This window comes from Equus caballus, chromosome 24 (genome assembly GCF_041296265.1).
Source record: "Equus caballus isolate H_3958 breed thoroughbred chromosome 24, TB-T2T, whole genome shotgun sequence".
In the NCBI taxonomy this organism is placed as follows: Eukaryota; Metazoa; Chordata; class Mammalia; order Perissodactyla; family Equidae; genus Equus; species Equus caballus.
In genome coordinates, this window is record NC_091707.1 from 13,698,327 (window position 1) to 13,711,801 (window position 13,475).

The 13,475-nt window shown below is 49.8% G+C and overlaps 1 pseudogene; it reads right to left on the reverse strand.

Moving 5' to 3' along the window:
- Positions 12,142-13,029, reverse strand: OR7A272P (olfactory receptor family 7 subfamily A member 272, pseudogene; annotated as a pseudogene).

The following is a 13,475-nucleotide window of genomic DNA, read 5'->3' on the forward strand; positions in this document are numbered from 1 at the left end:
CCGGAGCAGGAGACAGAGGCCCCCAGAGGGGCAGTGACTGGCTCAAGGACAAACTGGGAGAGGCTGCTCCCCATTCCAGCTACAGGCCCTGTCCCTGCTTGCTTCACCGCAACCCTGGCTCCAAATCTGACCAAGGCCCCGACCTCTGGACTCCAGGGGTGCGTCCAGACCCCAGCTGAACGGACAGGGAGGGGGAGGGCAGGGTGTCTTGGGGGACCTGGCCGAGTGGCCCCAGCCTGCCCCACCCTCACAGGGCTCTCTGACCCCCAGCCTGGGCCGAGCCTTGCCATACCCTCACCTCCTAGGATGCCCTCGGGATGCTCCCCTCCCCCTCCTTCTGGCCTCCTTCCAGATCTCCAGCCTCCAGGTTACCTGCACCAGCAGCTCCCTGCTCACGCGTTCCTCTCTCCTGACCCACTTCTTCCAGGTTCGAGAACTCTCCCTGCGGGGTGGGGAAAGAAAGAAAGATAACAAGAAAAACTGTGGGATGCTTGAAGGCAAGTCCCATTTATTTGAGAACCCAGCAGATCCAAACTGCCTGGGGCCTGGGTGAGGGATTTCACTGGGCTGCCCTGAGCTCTAAGGTCCCCATGGGACTGCGGAGGGGCCTCTCCTCTTGTCCCCTGGGGCCTCCATTCCCAGATGTCCCAAACAGATCTCTTTGGAACAGTGTTGGTTTCAGCTGCATAGAGACTTCTGTTGATGCAAAGGAAACACTTGACAATCTCCACCTGGACTCAAGCCAGGATCTGGTCTGGAAGGAAATGAATCCCTGGGGCAGAACTGTTGGCCTAAGGGTGCTGAGAGACAGAGACCCAGCACCAAGGTCAGTCCCTGTGCCCGGCGTTCGCTGTCTCCCAGGTGGTCTCGGCTGACTTTGGGGGACATGCCGGCCCAAAGCAGGCTGCCTGGGCCACCTCACCCTCATGGTGCTTGGCTGGAGAGCAGCCTACCCACCTGGAAACTTGTCCCCAGGTCTCTTGGAGACGGGTAATGGGTAATGGCAGGACTCTGCAGGGCAGAAAGGTTTGTGTGGAGGGAAGAGAAGTTTCTGAGGCCTCGGCACTCCTGGGGAAGGGAAGAATTGGAGCTGTGAGGGGGAGCTGAAGCTCTGCGGCCTCTGGTTTCTGTCCCCTCACGGACTTCTCCTGTCCTGGATGTCACAGATGCCCAGGGAAGCCAGGGAGGGCACACCTGTCACCCGACGAGTAACACTGCCAGGCACAAGGATTTGTAGCTCAACACAAGGAAGGAAGTGAGCTTGTCCCCACTGGGACCTCAAGTCAAGGTCAATGTGGCCCTTGCAGGAGGGTCAAGGGACAGTCCAGGGACTAAGACCCCAGACTTCAACCCTGAGAGCTGAGAAACAAGAGGCAATTCCTACGCCTCCAGACAGGGCCTGCCAAGGCTTACCTCAGCCACCCTTATCCACAGCTCAACCACCCTGGCCCTGTCCTGCGCTGTCATGCTCCGGTCCCCAAGGCAAGTGAGGAGGATGCAATTGGCCACGGTGTTGTCGTGCATCACAGTGTCACGAACGGTGGGTGCCAGGTACTTGCGTTCCCTGTTGTCACGCTGGGACCAGATGGAGCCGAGGCAGTGGGCGGGCACCAACGTCTTGAACAGCTCCTGAAGAAGATTCAGAGTGTCACCCGACCCTGCAGCACCCCAGCTCGGCGTCCACAGTCCCCCATAGGCCCAGGCAGGGTGAGATCAGAGCTGGAGCTCAGGAAGCAGAGCATGTGGCCTGAGGCTTGTGGGAGTCCCTGGGTTTTGTCTGTGTCCACTGAATGCACCCAGTCCAGGATGACCCCAGACACAGTACTGTGGGGAAGGGAGGGGACATTTGCTCCCAGCCCTGTCTCACTTCCTCCAAGCTCCAGAACGCAGCCCACATATGCCCACCAGAAGGGCCATCATCCACCCTTCCCAGTCCCCATTCCCATGCACATTCCCACGAGGCAGGGACAACCCCCAGCTTTGTTTGACTGTCTCCACTGGAGTCAATACACATCACCTTCCTGCTAAGTGCTGAGGCTGTCCGGGCCACCTGCACAGATGGGGGATCCACCCAAGGACCAGGCAGCACTTCAGTGAGTGCCTATCCCCCACCAAAGGGCCAAACTCTGCCCACCTTCCACTCTCTCCCACCTCATTCATCGGCACAGCCACCCTGTGCAGCAGGTGCTCTGCACGTCGGTCTCTACTGTCCCCTGTTCACTAGGGCACAGCTAAGGCTTGGGGGGAAAGAAACCTGCCCAGGTCACACTGTTGGTAAGGGAGGGAGCAGGGGTTTGGACCCAGATCATCAGAATCCTGAGCAGGGAATGCCAGCTGTGGGGCAGCTCATGGCACCAGGAAGGCAGGGGCCACCAGCCCTGTGAGCCCAGCTACTCACTGCAGCCATCCTCGTCAGCTGCTCTGCCACCAGCTGGGGAGGGAAGTCCAAGAGGTTCGACCTCTCCTCCCGCAGCTGGTCCTTGGTGGTCACGGCCCAGGGGCAGCTGGGCTCTGGGGCTGGATCCAGACGGCTCGTGACTGGTGCAGATGGAAGTGGAAGGCTCAGTAGAGCGCAGCGTCCAGTGGGCTCCAGTTCAGGAGCTGGCTCTGGGGCTGCCTTTAATGGTGGCCCTTGCTCTGGTCCTGGAGTGGCTGACTCAGGGGATGCTGGCTCAGCTCTATCACAGGTGGTGAGACTGGAGGTGCAGCTGGCTCTAGCCCGGGGGCTGGTGCTGGCTCTGGCTCTGGAAGTGGCAGCAGCTTTGGAGCTGGCTCTGGAGCAGGATAAAGAGAAAGTTTCACTCACACACTTGACAGGTTCTGTGCCTTTCCAAAGACAGGAAGGACTCCACTGCCTTTAAGGGAACTCTAGCCCATGAACCTCAACATAGACAGTCTTCCCAGACTCCAGTCCCCTGACCTTTCTGTTCGGCCTCAATGGCCTTGAGCTGCTCCAGGTGGCCTGGCAGAAGGTAGGCATGGCCCTCCACGGGTGAGCCACCAAAGCTGACATGCAGAGTGGCCAGCTGCAGGGTCCAACAGGGAAACTGCAGGGGCTCCCTGCAATCCTGCCCTTGGCCCAGCCAGGTTCCCAGCAGGAAAGAGCACTGGGGGGAGGCAGATGGGCCAGAGAGTCACTGGCCCGGCCTTTCCTTAAACACTGCCTGCCCAAGGCACTCTTGTTAGCATCTGTGCCCCTGTGCCAGACCATCCCCCTCCAGGGGAGGGCCCGATCCCAGCCCTGAGCCCTGGCTGGCTGTCCTGGCAGTGCCAGGCCTGCTCATCCAGCAGGCTGAACACAGTCTGTGAGAGTCTCTTGTTCCCACCGACACTCTCCTCCCCAAGGGTCTGGACACAGCCCACCCAAGCCCTCCATGCATGTGGGCCACTGGAATGAAGACTTCAGCAGATTTGGGAGCAGCTTGCTCACACACCTCATACTATGGACCTCGGGGTGGTGCTCACAAGGGGTGGATGTGGAGAAAGGGAGGCAGAAGGATCCAGGACTCTGCTGGGGGTGGGTCTCTAGGGGACAACTCAGCCCAGCCTCCTTTCCAATTCTCAAGGGGCCTGGGACCCATGCACAGCTCTCTTTGAGTCCAGTCCTGCTGGAGTGGAAGCCACCAGAACTCAGCCTTCCCATGGGAATCACAAGATGGGTGAGATGCAGGGTTCTCCCAGGCCTGCCCCAGCCACAGCCTCCATCCTCTCCCCCCACCCTGTTTGCTAGACACAGGAGGCCCTCCATCTGGACCCAAAGACCACTCACTTTGGGAGGTGGTCCTGTCCTCCAGCATCCCGCACACAATGGGCCAAGCTGCCTCCATGTGTCCCAAAGGGGATGAGGGCATCGTCTGGGATGTAGGGTAGATGGGACCTGTGAATGATGTCAAGTGTGACTGTCTGACTCTCAGACTAGAGGGGAGGCCCAGGGAGGCTGTCTGCTTCATTCACTGAGTGACAGTGTGTCCAGAAGTCCTGCTCAGAGTAGGTCCTTCATAGATATTGTTGAATGAACTCCAACCAGAACCAACCCAGGTGTCTGAGTGGGCCTGTGGCCCCTCTGTGGCCCTAGAGATCCCTAAGTGGCTACACCAACGACAAGCACCAGGACCAGCTGAACGGCATCTCAACCTCCTTGACAGGGTGCTTTCCAGGTGCTTTTCCAAACTCAAAAAGCCACAAGCCAGTGAAGGGAGAGGAAGACTACTTTCCATGGGGGACAGACAAATAATCACCACCAGCAACCACAGCATGGCCCACCACCCTCTCTGCAGAGCCGGGCACCAGGGCAGCACCTGGATGCCTGATCCCATTCATCCCTGGGAGAAGCCTAGCAAGTTCATCCTCTCCCACCCCACGTTTCAGAGGAGCCAACTCAGGCTCAGAGAGATGTGGTGACATTCCCAAGACAAGACACACAGCTGGCAGTGGGCAGACTCACCACTGTGCTGAGGACGAGGCGGGCAGTCACCTGGTAAACAGCTGGTCCAGGACCTAGTGGGATGTGCTGGAGCCTGAGTAGCTGCAGAGGGAGGTGGTGACACTGCAGAGGACTCTGCTGGGGAAGGCTGTCAGCACAGACTCTGAGAGCCTCTGCATCATGCCTACCTGGAGGGCACGCATCCTGCAGGCCTCCGTTACAGACAGAGTGGACTCATCTTCATGCTGGGTGTGACAAGGAGGGTACAGGGTCAGGGCCACCACTGGAACCACCAGCTTTATCAAGGTTTGCAGCTGACCCAGGAACTCCTAGCCCCTCCCAGACATGTGCAACAGGAGACACAGGAGCTCCCACACTCAGCAAGGCTCTGGGCTTCCAAAGTACAATCTGACTTTGGGCGGGCGAAGGATTCCACATTGATCTCCCTCGAGGCCATTTGCTTGCTGAGAGACAACAGAGCTCCCTCTGTGAAGGGCACCAGCCCAGTGAATCCTCAACAGACACCCCCTCTCTAGAGAGGAGAATAGAGGCTTAGGCATGCCAAGTGGCTTCTCTAGGTCCTGTGGGTCAGAACTGAGAACTGCCCAAAGGGAGGGCTGAGGGCCAGCCCTTCTACTGCCTGAGGCTTCATCAGGCCCTGACCTGGAGGGAAATGTTATGTGGTCACCTCACCCCTTCCCGGTCTGGAAACACTGTACAAGGTAGTGACACACTCTGAGAATCCCTTTGACTTCCAAAACATGCTGATGGTTATTTCTCTTACATTAAAGGGAGTTTGAAGACCCTCGTTATCGAGGTTCCATGTTCCAAAAAAGGCAAAATTCAAAGATACTCAGGGCCTAGTGGGAAGTGACAATGACATCAACGTTTTCTCTAATCTTCCTAGGAAAATGCAAAGAGTGTCCTCCTACCCTCCTATGCAGCTGGTGGGGAGGAGCAGAAGTCCAGATTCCTTTGGGACTGTGGGACATTCAGGGGGGACAGCCCTGTTAGGGTCCCAGGAGAACGGCAGTTTGAGTCTGGATTCTGGGACAGGCCTGGTCATCTCAGGGGCCTGGGTGGTAAGAACCCTCCGTGCCCACTCTCACCTCAGAGCAGCCCTAGTTATTGATGGTGGCGTGGTGCAGCTGCCCCCTGTCCAGGGAGATGGAGTACCCCAAGCCATCCGCCAGCTCTTCAACCACCTCCTGCATGCAGCTCTGCAAAGACAGTGGCTGAGAACCGGGCCAGGAGGTCTCAGGAACCTGCCTCGACTTGGCCACAGGAGGAAACCCCAGCAGAGATCAGGTACCCAGCAGTGTCTGTGTAGAACTCCAGCCAGGGAGGGAATGAGATGACACCTAGAGGGCTCGGGACTGACATATGCATAGAGGAGCTTGGTCCCCAGCACCCACAATCCCATCCTGCTAGCCAACACCTAGGCTAGGAACATGACACACTGCCAGGTTTCCAACGCAGAGCAAAGGGCTCCTGCCCAGGATGGGTCCCCGCTCTGCGCCGCTGTCCCTCACTCCACTCCCCCAACACACAAGGAGGCTCAGAGGGGTGTGGGGCTGGGATCCCCTTGTGGCCTAACCCGGTTGGCCTGCCCTGTGTTACCTGAGGGCTCCTCCTGGCTAATGGCCAGAAGTGGTGCAGGTGAGGGCCAAGCCAATGTGTGTAGCGACTGAAAAGTCTCTGTTTCTTGGCTTTCCTGAAGCCACAGCCTCGACAAGTCGGGAGACAACAGCAGAGCATCCTGCTGTCTTGAACGTCTCCACTCAAGTGAGCTCAATAGGAGGCTATGTCTAGAATGTGGGCGCCTGGAGACCAGTGTGCTAAGTTCTGTTAGGGTCTGTCACCAAGGAAGTGAGGTCACATCCTCAAGCTTCCATTACCCGGGCCTCTTCTTTCAATCACACCAACCCTAAACCCCTCTGGGATCTTGGCTGCTCACCCTCCTTGTCCAAGTCATCTCCAGAACTGTACACAAATAGCCAGCAGAGAGCCCCACACAGGACCTTGAGATGGAACCAGGCTTCCTGCTTGAGGAAGCTGAGTTCAGGCCTCTTTTTCCCTAGAAGCTCTGTGTCCTGGAAACACCATTGTGCCTCCCAGGGCCTCCTCAATCCCTCAACCTGCACGATGGGGACGAGGCCAGAAATAGCTCCCTCAGGACGTCCTCAGCTGTAGAAGAGACAGTAGTGACAACACCTGGGGTCTGGTTTCACGTGTGTCTGATGCACACACTTAGAGATGAAAGAATGACAAGAGGGGGTGGGATATCGTGTGGAGTACCCCTCAAAACAGGCCTGTGTCACAGCTCTTGGACCTTGAGCAAGTCCCTGCCCCTCTGGGCCTCATTTCCACGTCTGCACCTTTAACGGGTTGAAATTAGAGGAAATTCAGATATTGCCAGTCACTGGCATGAAACCTTCCACGGTCTCCTGTTTCCCTTAGAGTCAGAGCCAAGTGCCTCATGTCGGCCTATGTGGAGCGCAGCCTCCACCACGGCGCTCAGTGCTCACTGTCTCCTGCTGTGCACATCCTTGTGGAAGTGCACAGTCATTAGGAAGTGACTTCTGAACAGAATGCAGCCAAGGTGATGGGATGTCACACAACCCGGGGTCAGTAACAGAAAGCCTGCCCCTTCCTTCTTACTCACATTCTTGAGCCCCCTCCCTCGTTCCCTCCTCCTGTTTCCATCTCTCTCTCTCTCTCTCTCTCTCTCTCTCTCTCTCTCTCTCTCTCTCTCTCTCTCCCTCTTATATCTCTGGATCTTGGGGGAGCAAGTGCACATGTTTTCAGTTCCCCTATGAAGAGGCTCCATAGGAGAGAACGGAGGGAATGATCGGCCAACAGACAGGCAGGAACTCCGACTTTCAGTCCAAACAAATCCTGTCAACATGCATGTGAGTGAACTTGGGAGCAAACGCTCCCCGAGTCGAGCTGCAATAGAGCCACAGCCCCTGCTTCACAGAGACCTTGAGGCAGAGGCACCGAGCTCAGCCGTGCCCCATTCCTGGCACACACACTTCGTGAGATGTTAAGGATTTGTACGTTCTAGGTGCAATGTCTTAGAGCAATGTCGTCAGAGAGCAACAGAAAAAAGCACAGTCTGCCAGTTCCTGCCACTCTGCCCTGCCGTGTCCCCATCTGCCCTCCTCTCTCTTCTCAGGCTCCTTGCAGCCACGCTGCCACCTCTCTGACCTTGTCTGGTCAGACCCACTTCTTCCTGTGAGTCTCTGCACGAGCGGTGCCTTCTCCCTGACACTCAAACTGTTCCCAGACACAGGCAGGCGTGCCTCTCATCTGTCACTCTGCTCACAGCAAATGTCACCTCTGTGAGGCCTTTCAGAGCCTCCCAGGCACAGTCTCCAACGTCACAGATCTCCCACCTAGAAGGGCATCTCATGGTTTCCTCCTTCTTGGTGTCATTTGGATAAAGTGATTCCATGAAGGAGGGCTTTCTGCTTGGCAGATGCAGAGGCAGCATCTTCCAGTGACCTCAGGAACATGACTGTCTCTTCTGGGCTAAATGTTTCCCCTCCCAAGTCCATTGTGAAAGGAAACCGTCATTTCTTCTCTTTCCTGGGTCTGGTTTCCCCCAAGAATACAGGGAGCCATCCCTTCTCCCTGGAATGCAGCACCAGCCCCTACACCCACAGCCAGAAAATTAGCGCCCAGCTTCAAACACCACCAGATCCTGAAGTCAGTTCCTGCTGAGGCCTCCCATCCATTTTGTAATTCAATGGTAACCCCTGAGGTCACCTAACTCTACAAGGCCAACATTACCCTGATACCAAAACCAGACAAGGACAACACAAAGAAGAAAAATTAAAAGCCGATACTGCTGATGAACATAAATTCAAAAATCCTCAAAAAATATTCACAAATCGAAACCAGCAATACATTAAACAGATCATACACCATGATCAAGTGGAATTTATACCAGGGACTAAAGGATGGTTCAACATCCGCCAGTCAATCGATGTGATACATGACATTGACCAAATGAGGAAGAAAAATCACATGAGCATCTCAATAGAGAAAGAATTTGACAAGACCAAACATCTATTTATGATAAAAACTTTTGGGGTCGGCCCAGTGGCGCAGTGGTTAAGTGCACACATTCTGCTTTGGCAGCCCGGGGTTTGCAAGTTTGGATCCCTGGTGCAGTCATGGCAGCACTTGGCAAGCCATGCTGTGATAGGCATCCCATTTATAAAGTAGAGGAAGATGGGCATGGATGTGAGCTCAGGGCCAGGCTTCCTCAGCAAAAAGAGGAGGATTGGCAGATGTTAGCTCAGGGCTAATCTTCCTGCAAAAAAGAAAAACTGTGAATAAAATTGGTATAGAAGGAAAGCACCTCAACATAATAAAGGCCATATACCACAAACGCACAACCAATATCGTACTTAATGGTGAAAAAGTGAAAACCATCCCTCCAATAAAGGAACAAGACAAGGGTGCCCACTCTTGCCAGTCCTATTCCACATAGTACTGGAGATTTTAGCCAGAGTAATTCAGTAAGAAAAAGAAATGAAAGGTATCCAAATTGGAAAGGAAGAAGTGAAACTATCGCTGTTTGCCAATGACATGATTCTATCTATAGAAAATCCTAAAGAATTCATCCGAAAACTATAAGAAATAATCAACAACTACAGCAAAGTTGCAGGATACAAAATCAGCTTACAAAAATCAGTTACATTTCTATATACTAACAATGAACCTGCAGAAAGAGAAGTCAAGAATACAATTCCATTTAGTATCCCCAAAAAAGAATAAAGCAAAAGAATAAATTTAACCAAAGAGGTGAAAGACCTTTACACTTAAAACTATAGGACAGTATTGAAAGAAGTTGAAGAAGATAGAAAAAAATGGAAAGATATTCCATGCTCATGGATTGGAAGAATAAAGATAGTTCAAATGGTCATATTACCTAAAGGAATCTACAGATTCAATGCAATCCCAAACAGAATCCCAATGACGTTCTTCACAGAAATAGAACAAAGAATCCCAAAATTTATAGGGAACAACAGAAGACCCCAAATAGCCACAACAATCCTGAAAAAAAAGAACACAGCTGCAGATATCACAATCCCTGACTTCAAAATATGCTACAAAGCTATGGGAATCAAGACAGCATAGTGTTGGCACAACACACACACACACACACAAACACATACACACAGATCAGTCGAACAGAATTGAAAGTTCAGAAATAAAACCAAACACCTGGGGCCGGCTCCATGGCCAAGTGGTTAAGTTCGCACGCTCTGCTGCGGCGACCCAGGGTACCGCTCGTCAGGCCACGTTGAGGTGGCATCCCACATCCCACAACTAGAAGGACATGCAACTCAGATATAGAACTGTGTACAGGGGGAGTTTGGGGAGATAAAGTAGAAAAAAAAATTGGCAACAGTTGTTAGCCCAGGTGCCAATCTTTAAAAAAAAAAAAAAACACCTAGAGATAGCTAATCTTTGACAATGGAGCCAAGAACACACAAAGGAGAGAGGAGAGTTCTTTCAATATACGATGGGAAACGGGACAGCCATATGCAAAAGAATGGAAGAAGCCTATTTTCTAACACCAGACACAGAAATTAATTCAAAATGGATTAAAGACCTGAATGTAAGACCTGAAACCGTAAAACTCCTAGAAGAAAATATCAGCAGTACGCTCTTTGACATTGGTCTCAGCAGGATCGTTTTGAATATCATGTCTACTCAGGCAAGGGAAACAAAAGAAAAAGTAAACAAATGGGACTACATCAAACTAAAATGTTTCCACAAGGCAAAGGAAACCATGCACAAAACAAAAAGACAACCCACCAACTTGGAGAAAATATTTGCAAATCATATATCTGACAAAGGGTTAATTTCCAAAATGTAGAAACAACTCATAGAACTCAACAACAACAAAAACCAACCTGATCAAAAAATGTCGAGAGGATATGAACAGACATTTTTCCAAAGAAGATATACAGATGGCCAACAGGCACATGGAAAACATGTCCAACATCACGAATTAGGAGGGAAATGCAAATCAAAACTACAATGAGATGTCACCTTATCCCTCTCGGAATGGCTATAATTACCAAGACAAAAAACAACAAATCTTAGAGAGGTTGTGGAGAAAAAGGAAACCCTCATACACTGCTGGTGGGAATGCAAACTGGTGCAGCCACTATGGAAAACTATGGAGATTCCTCAAAAATTAAAAATAGATATACCATATGATCCAGTTATTCCACTCCTGGACAGTTATCCAAAGAACTTGAAATCAACAATTCAAAGAGAATTATGCACCCATATGTTCATTGCAGCCTTATTCACAATAGCCAAGATGTGGAAGCAACCCAAGTGTCCTTCAACTGATGATTGGATAAAGAAGATGTGGTGTATATATACAATGGAATATTACTGTCACATTTGAAACAACATGGATGGACCCTGAGGGTGTAATGTTAAGTGAAAATAAGCCAGACAAAGACAAACACTGCATGATTTCACTCATCTGTGGAAGATAAACAAACACATGGTTAAAGAGAACAGATTAGTGGTTACCAGACGGAAAGGGGATTGAGGGGCAGGCATAAGGGTTAAAGGGCACATGTACATGGTGAGTCACAATAATGTACAACTGAAATTTCACAATCTTATAAACTGTTATGACCTCAATAAAATCTATTTTAAAAGTGTGAGATGGTAAAATGCAGATCAATTTTTTGAAAAGTGGAAACTGGCTTTGAGAGAATGCGCCTATGCTCCTGTGGCTTAAAAATCAAACAACAAAGTGCAATAATATGCACCTGTCGGTTAGAAATCAAAGCGGTATCTTCGAGGTCAGGTAATGAAAGAACCGTTTGCCTTACTCTCTCCCAAAGATAACAGAGGATTTTAAAGCACATCCCAACATCTGGAAGCACAACCGAAAGACACATACTTGGCAGTTGACATAACATGCACATTGCTTTTATGAGCTGTGAATGATGAGTATTAAGGTAAGAACTGCCAAGGAATCTGGCCTGACAGAAGTGCTATCAAAATATTAAACGAAAATCAATTACACACCTGTTGGTAATCAGAGAGATTAGTGACAACATAAATGTTTGAAAGATCAGGGATTATAATTTCTATTAAACCCCCACTTAAGTTTTTTGTACTGTGCAGAAGAAAATTAGATACTGGAGACCAGAAGAAGGCTATTATAAACTTAACTATATGGTGACTCCAGTTTCACACATGAAATTTTTCTGGCGTTGTTAACATAAACTTGTGCCACTGTTACACAGTCTTTGAAAAGACAAATAATTTTCCTCTACAGGGATATAAGCCAAGAGGCAGTTGCTTTCATTTGGCAAGGACTATAATACAGCATCATTCTTCTAGCTCTTCCTATAATTTTATAAGTACCCAATTCCCTGGATTAAAGATTTCACTGCAGAAAATTCATACATGCATTCTGTTGTCTATACAGAACCCAAAGAACAAAGTAAGAGACGTAAAAATAATTTACAGAAATTAACAAAGAACAGACCTTTATAATGTGAAAAGTTAGAAGATTGAACTACATAAATAAGGTAAATTGTAGATTACTTTGCAATACACTAATACAAGTATCATGATTTAGGTCTTCCATGGTTTGAGACTTGTTATTCTAGACAAACTCTCTAATCCTGAGGCAAAGTGTCCTGTACAGAGAAAATTTCTTAGCTGAAGAGGTTTTTAGGGCCTGCTTTATGTCCCTGTTTCAGACTGTACATAAAAGGTTTTAGCAGGGGTGTCATTATAGTCTACGTCACTGGGGCTGTTGCACTTGTGCTGGAGTTTTGTACGGCACAGAACGAAGATGCTTTCCAAGGACTGTGCAATAGAAGAGACCACTGAGACCTGAGACTAGAAGCGGAAAATGCTTTATACATGCCCCCAGCTCATGAAATTTTCAGAAAAGAGGTTACAATGTTAGAGCAAGGGAAAAGAGGATCAGTGAGTGAATTAACACCCACAAGTCCAGCTACAAACTTCATCACTAGCACATTGAGGGAGGTGTCAGAACAGGCAAGGAGGATCACCTGATTGAGTTCACAGAAAAAATAAGGGATTTCTGACTCTGTACAAAAAGAAAGTCACAAAATGATTAAGCCCTGTAATAAAGACTCCAGAACTCTCAAAAACCAGGATGCCAGAGCAGGATACCATAGAGCTTGGGCTTTGTTATGACCATGTAGTGCAATGGGTGACAGACGGCTACACACTGATCACAGGCCATCAATGAAAAGAGGAATTTATCTAATCCTCCAAAAAGGAAACAAAAACACAACTGGGTGAGGCAGCCTTCATAGGTTATGATATTGGATGTTCAGCAACATATTTGTTATGGTCGTGGAGGGGGAGCAGGTATCTGCAGAGGGCACATTGGAGAGAAAGACATACATGGGAGGGTAGGGAGGGAGTCAGTGATAGTAGCCAAAATCAGCAGAGTTCCCAAGGAACATGACTAGACACATTGATGGGAACGGCCAAAAGAGCAGTGGCTGTAACTCTGCTTCTTCTGAGAGTCCCAGGAGGATAAAGTCAGTAATGCGGATTTCATTTCTTTGCTATATGTAACTGATGAAACGGCTGGAATAAAGACAAGAGCATTGCAAATTTAGCCAAAAGCAGTGATCAAAAATTAAGAGCAATGCTGTGATAACTGTTTTAAACACCTTTACTTAGTTAATTTTTCTATATTATCTACGGATCTAGCACATGTAGCTGATAATGTCAAGAAATCCCACATGCCCTGTGCCTTCCACGCAGATGAAACTGATTATCCATCCTCACTCTTAATCGAAACATTTCCAAGGCAATGCTTTCCTACATAAATTCCCTGAGGCTTTTTTTTGTTTATTTTAACAAATATTGTTACCTATTTTCTTGTGCCAACTATTGCTGAACACTTTGGGGAAAGCAGTGATATTAACTTTACATAAGCTTGATCTTGAAGAGATTTGTTCTAGGATATGTGTGTGTTCCACTTGACAATAGAATATTAGTATATCAG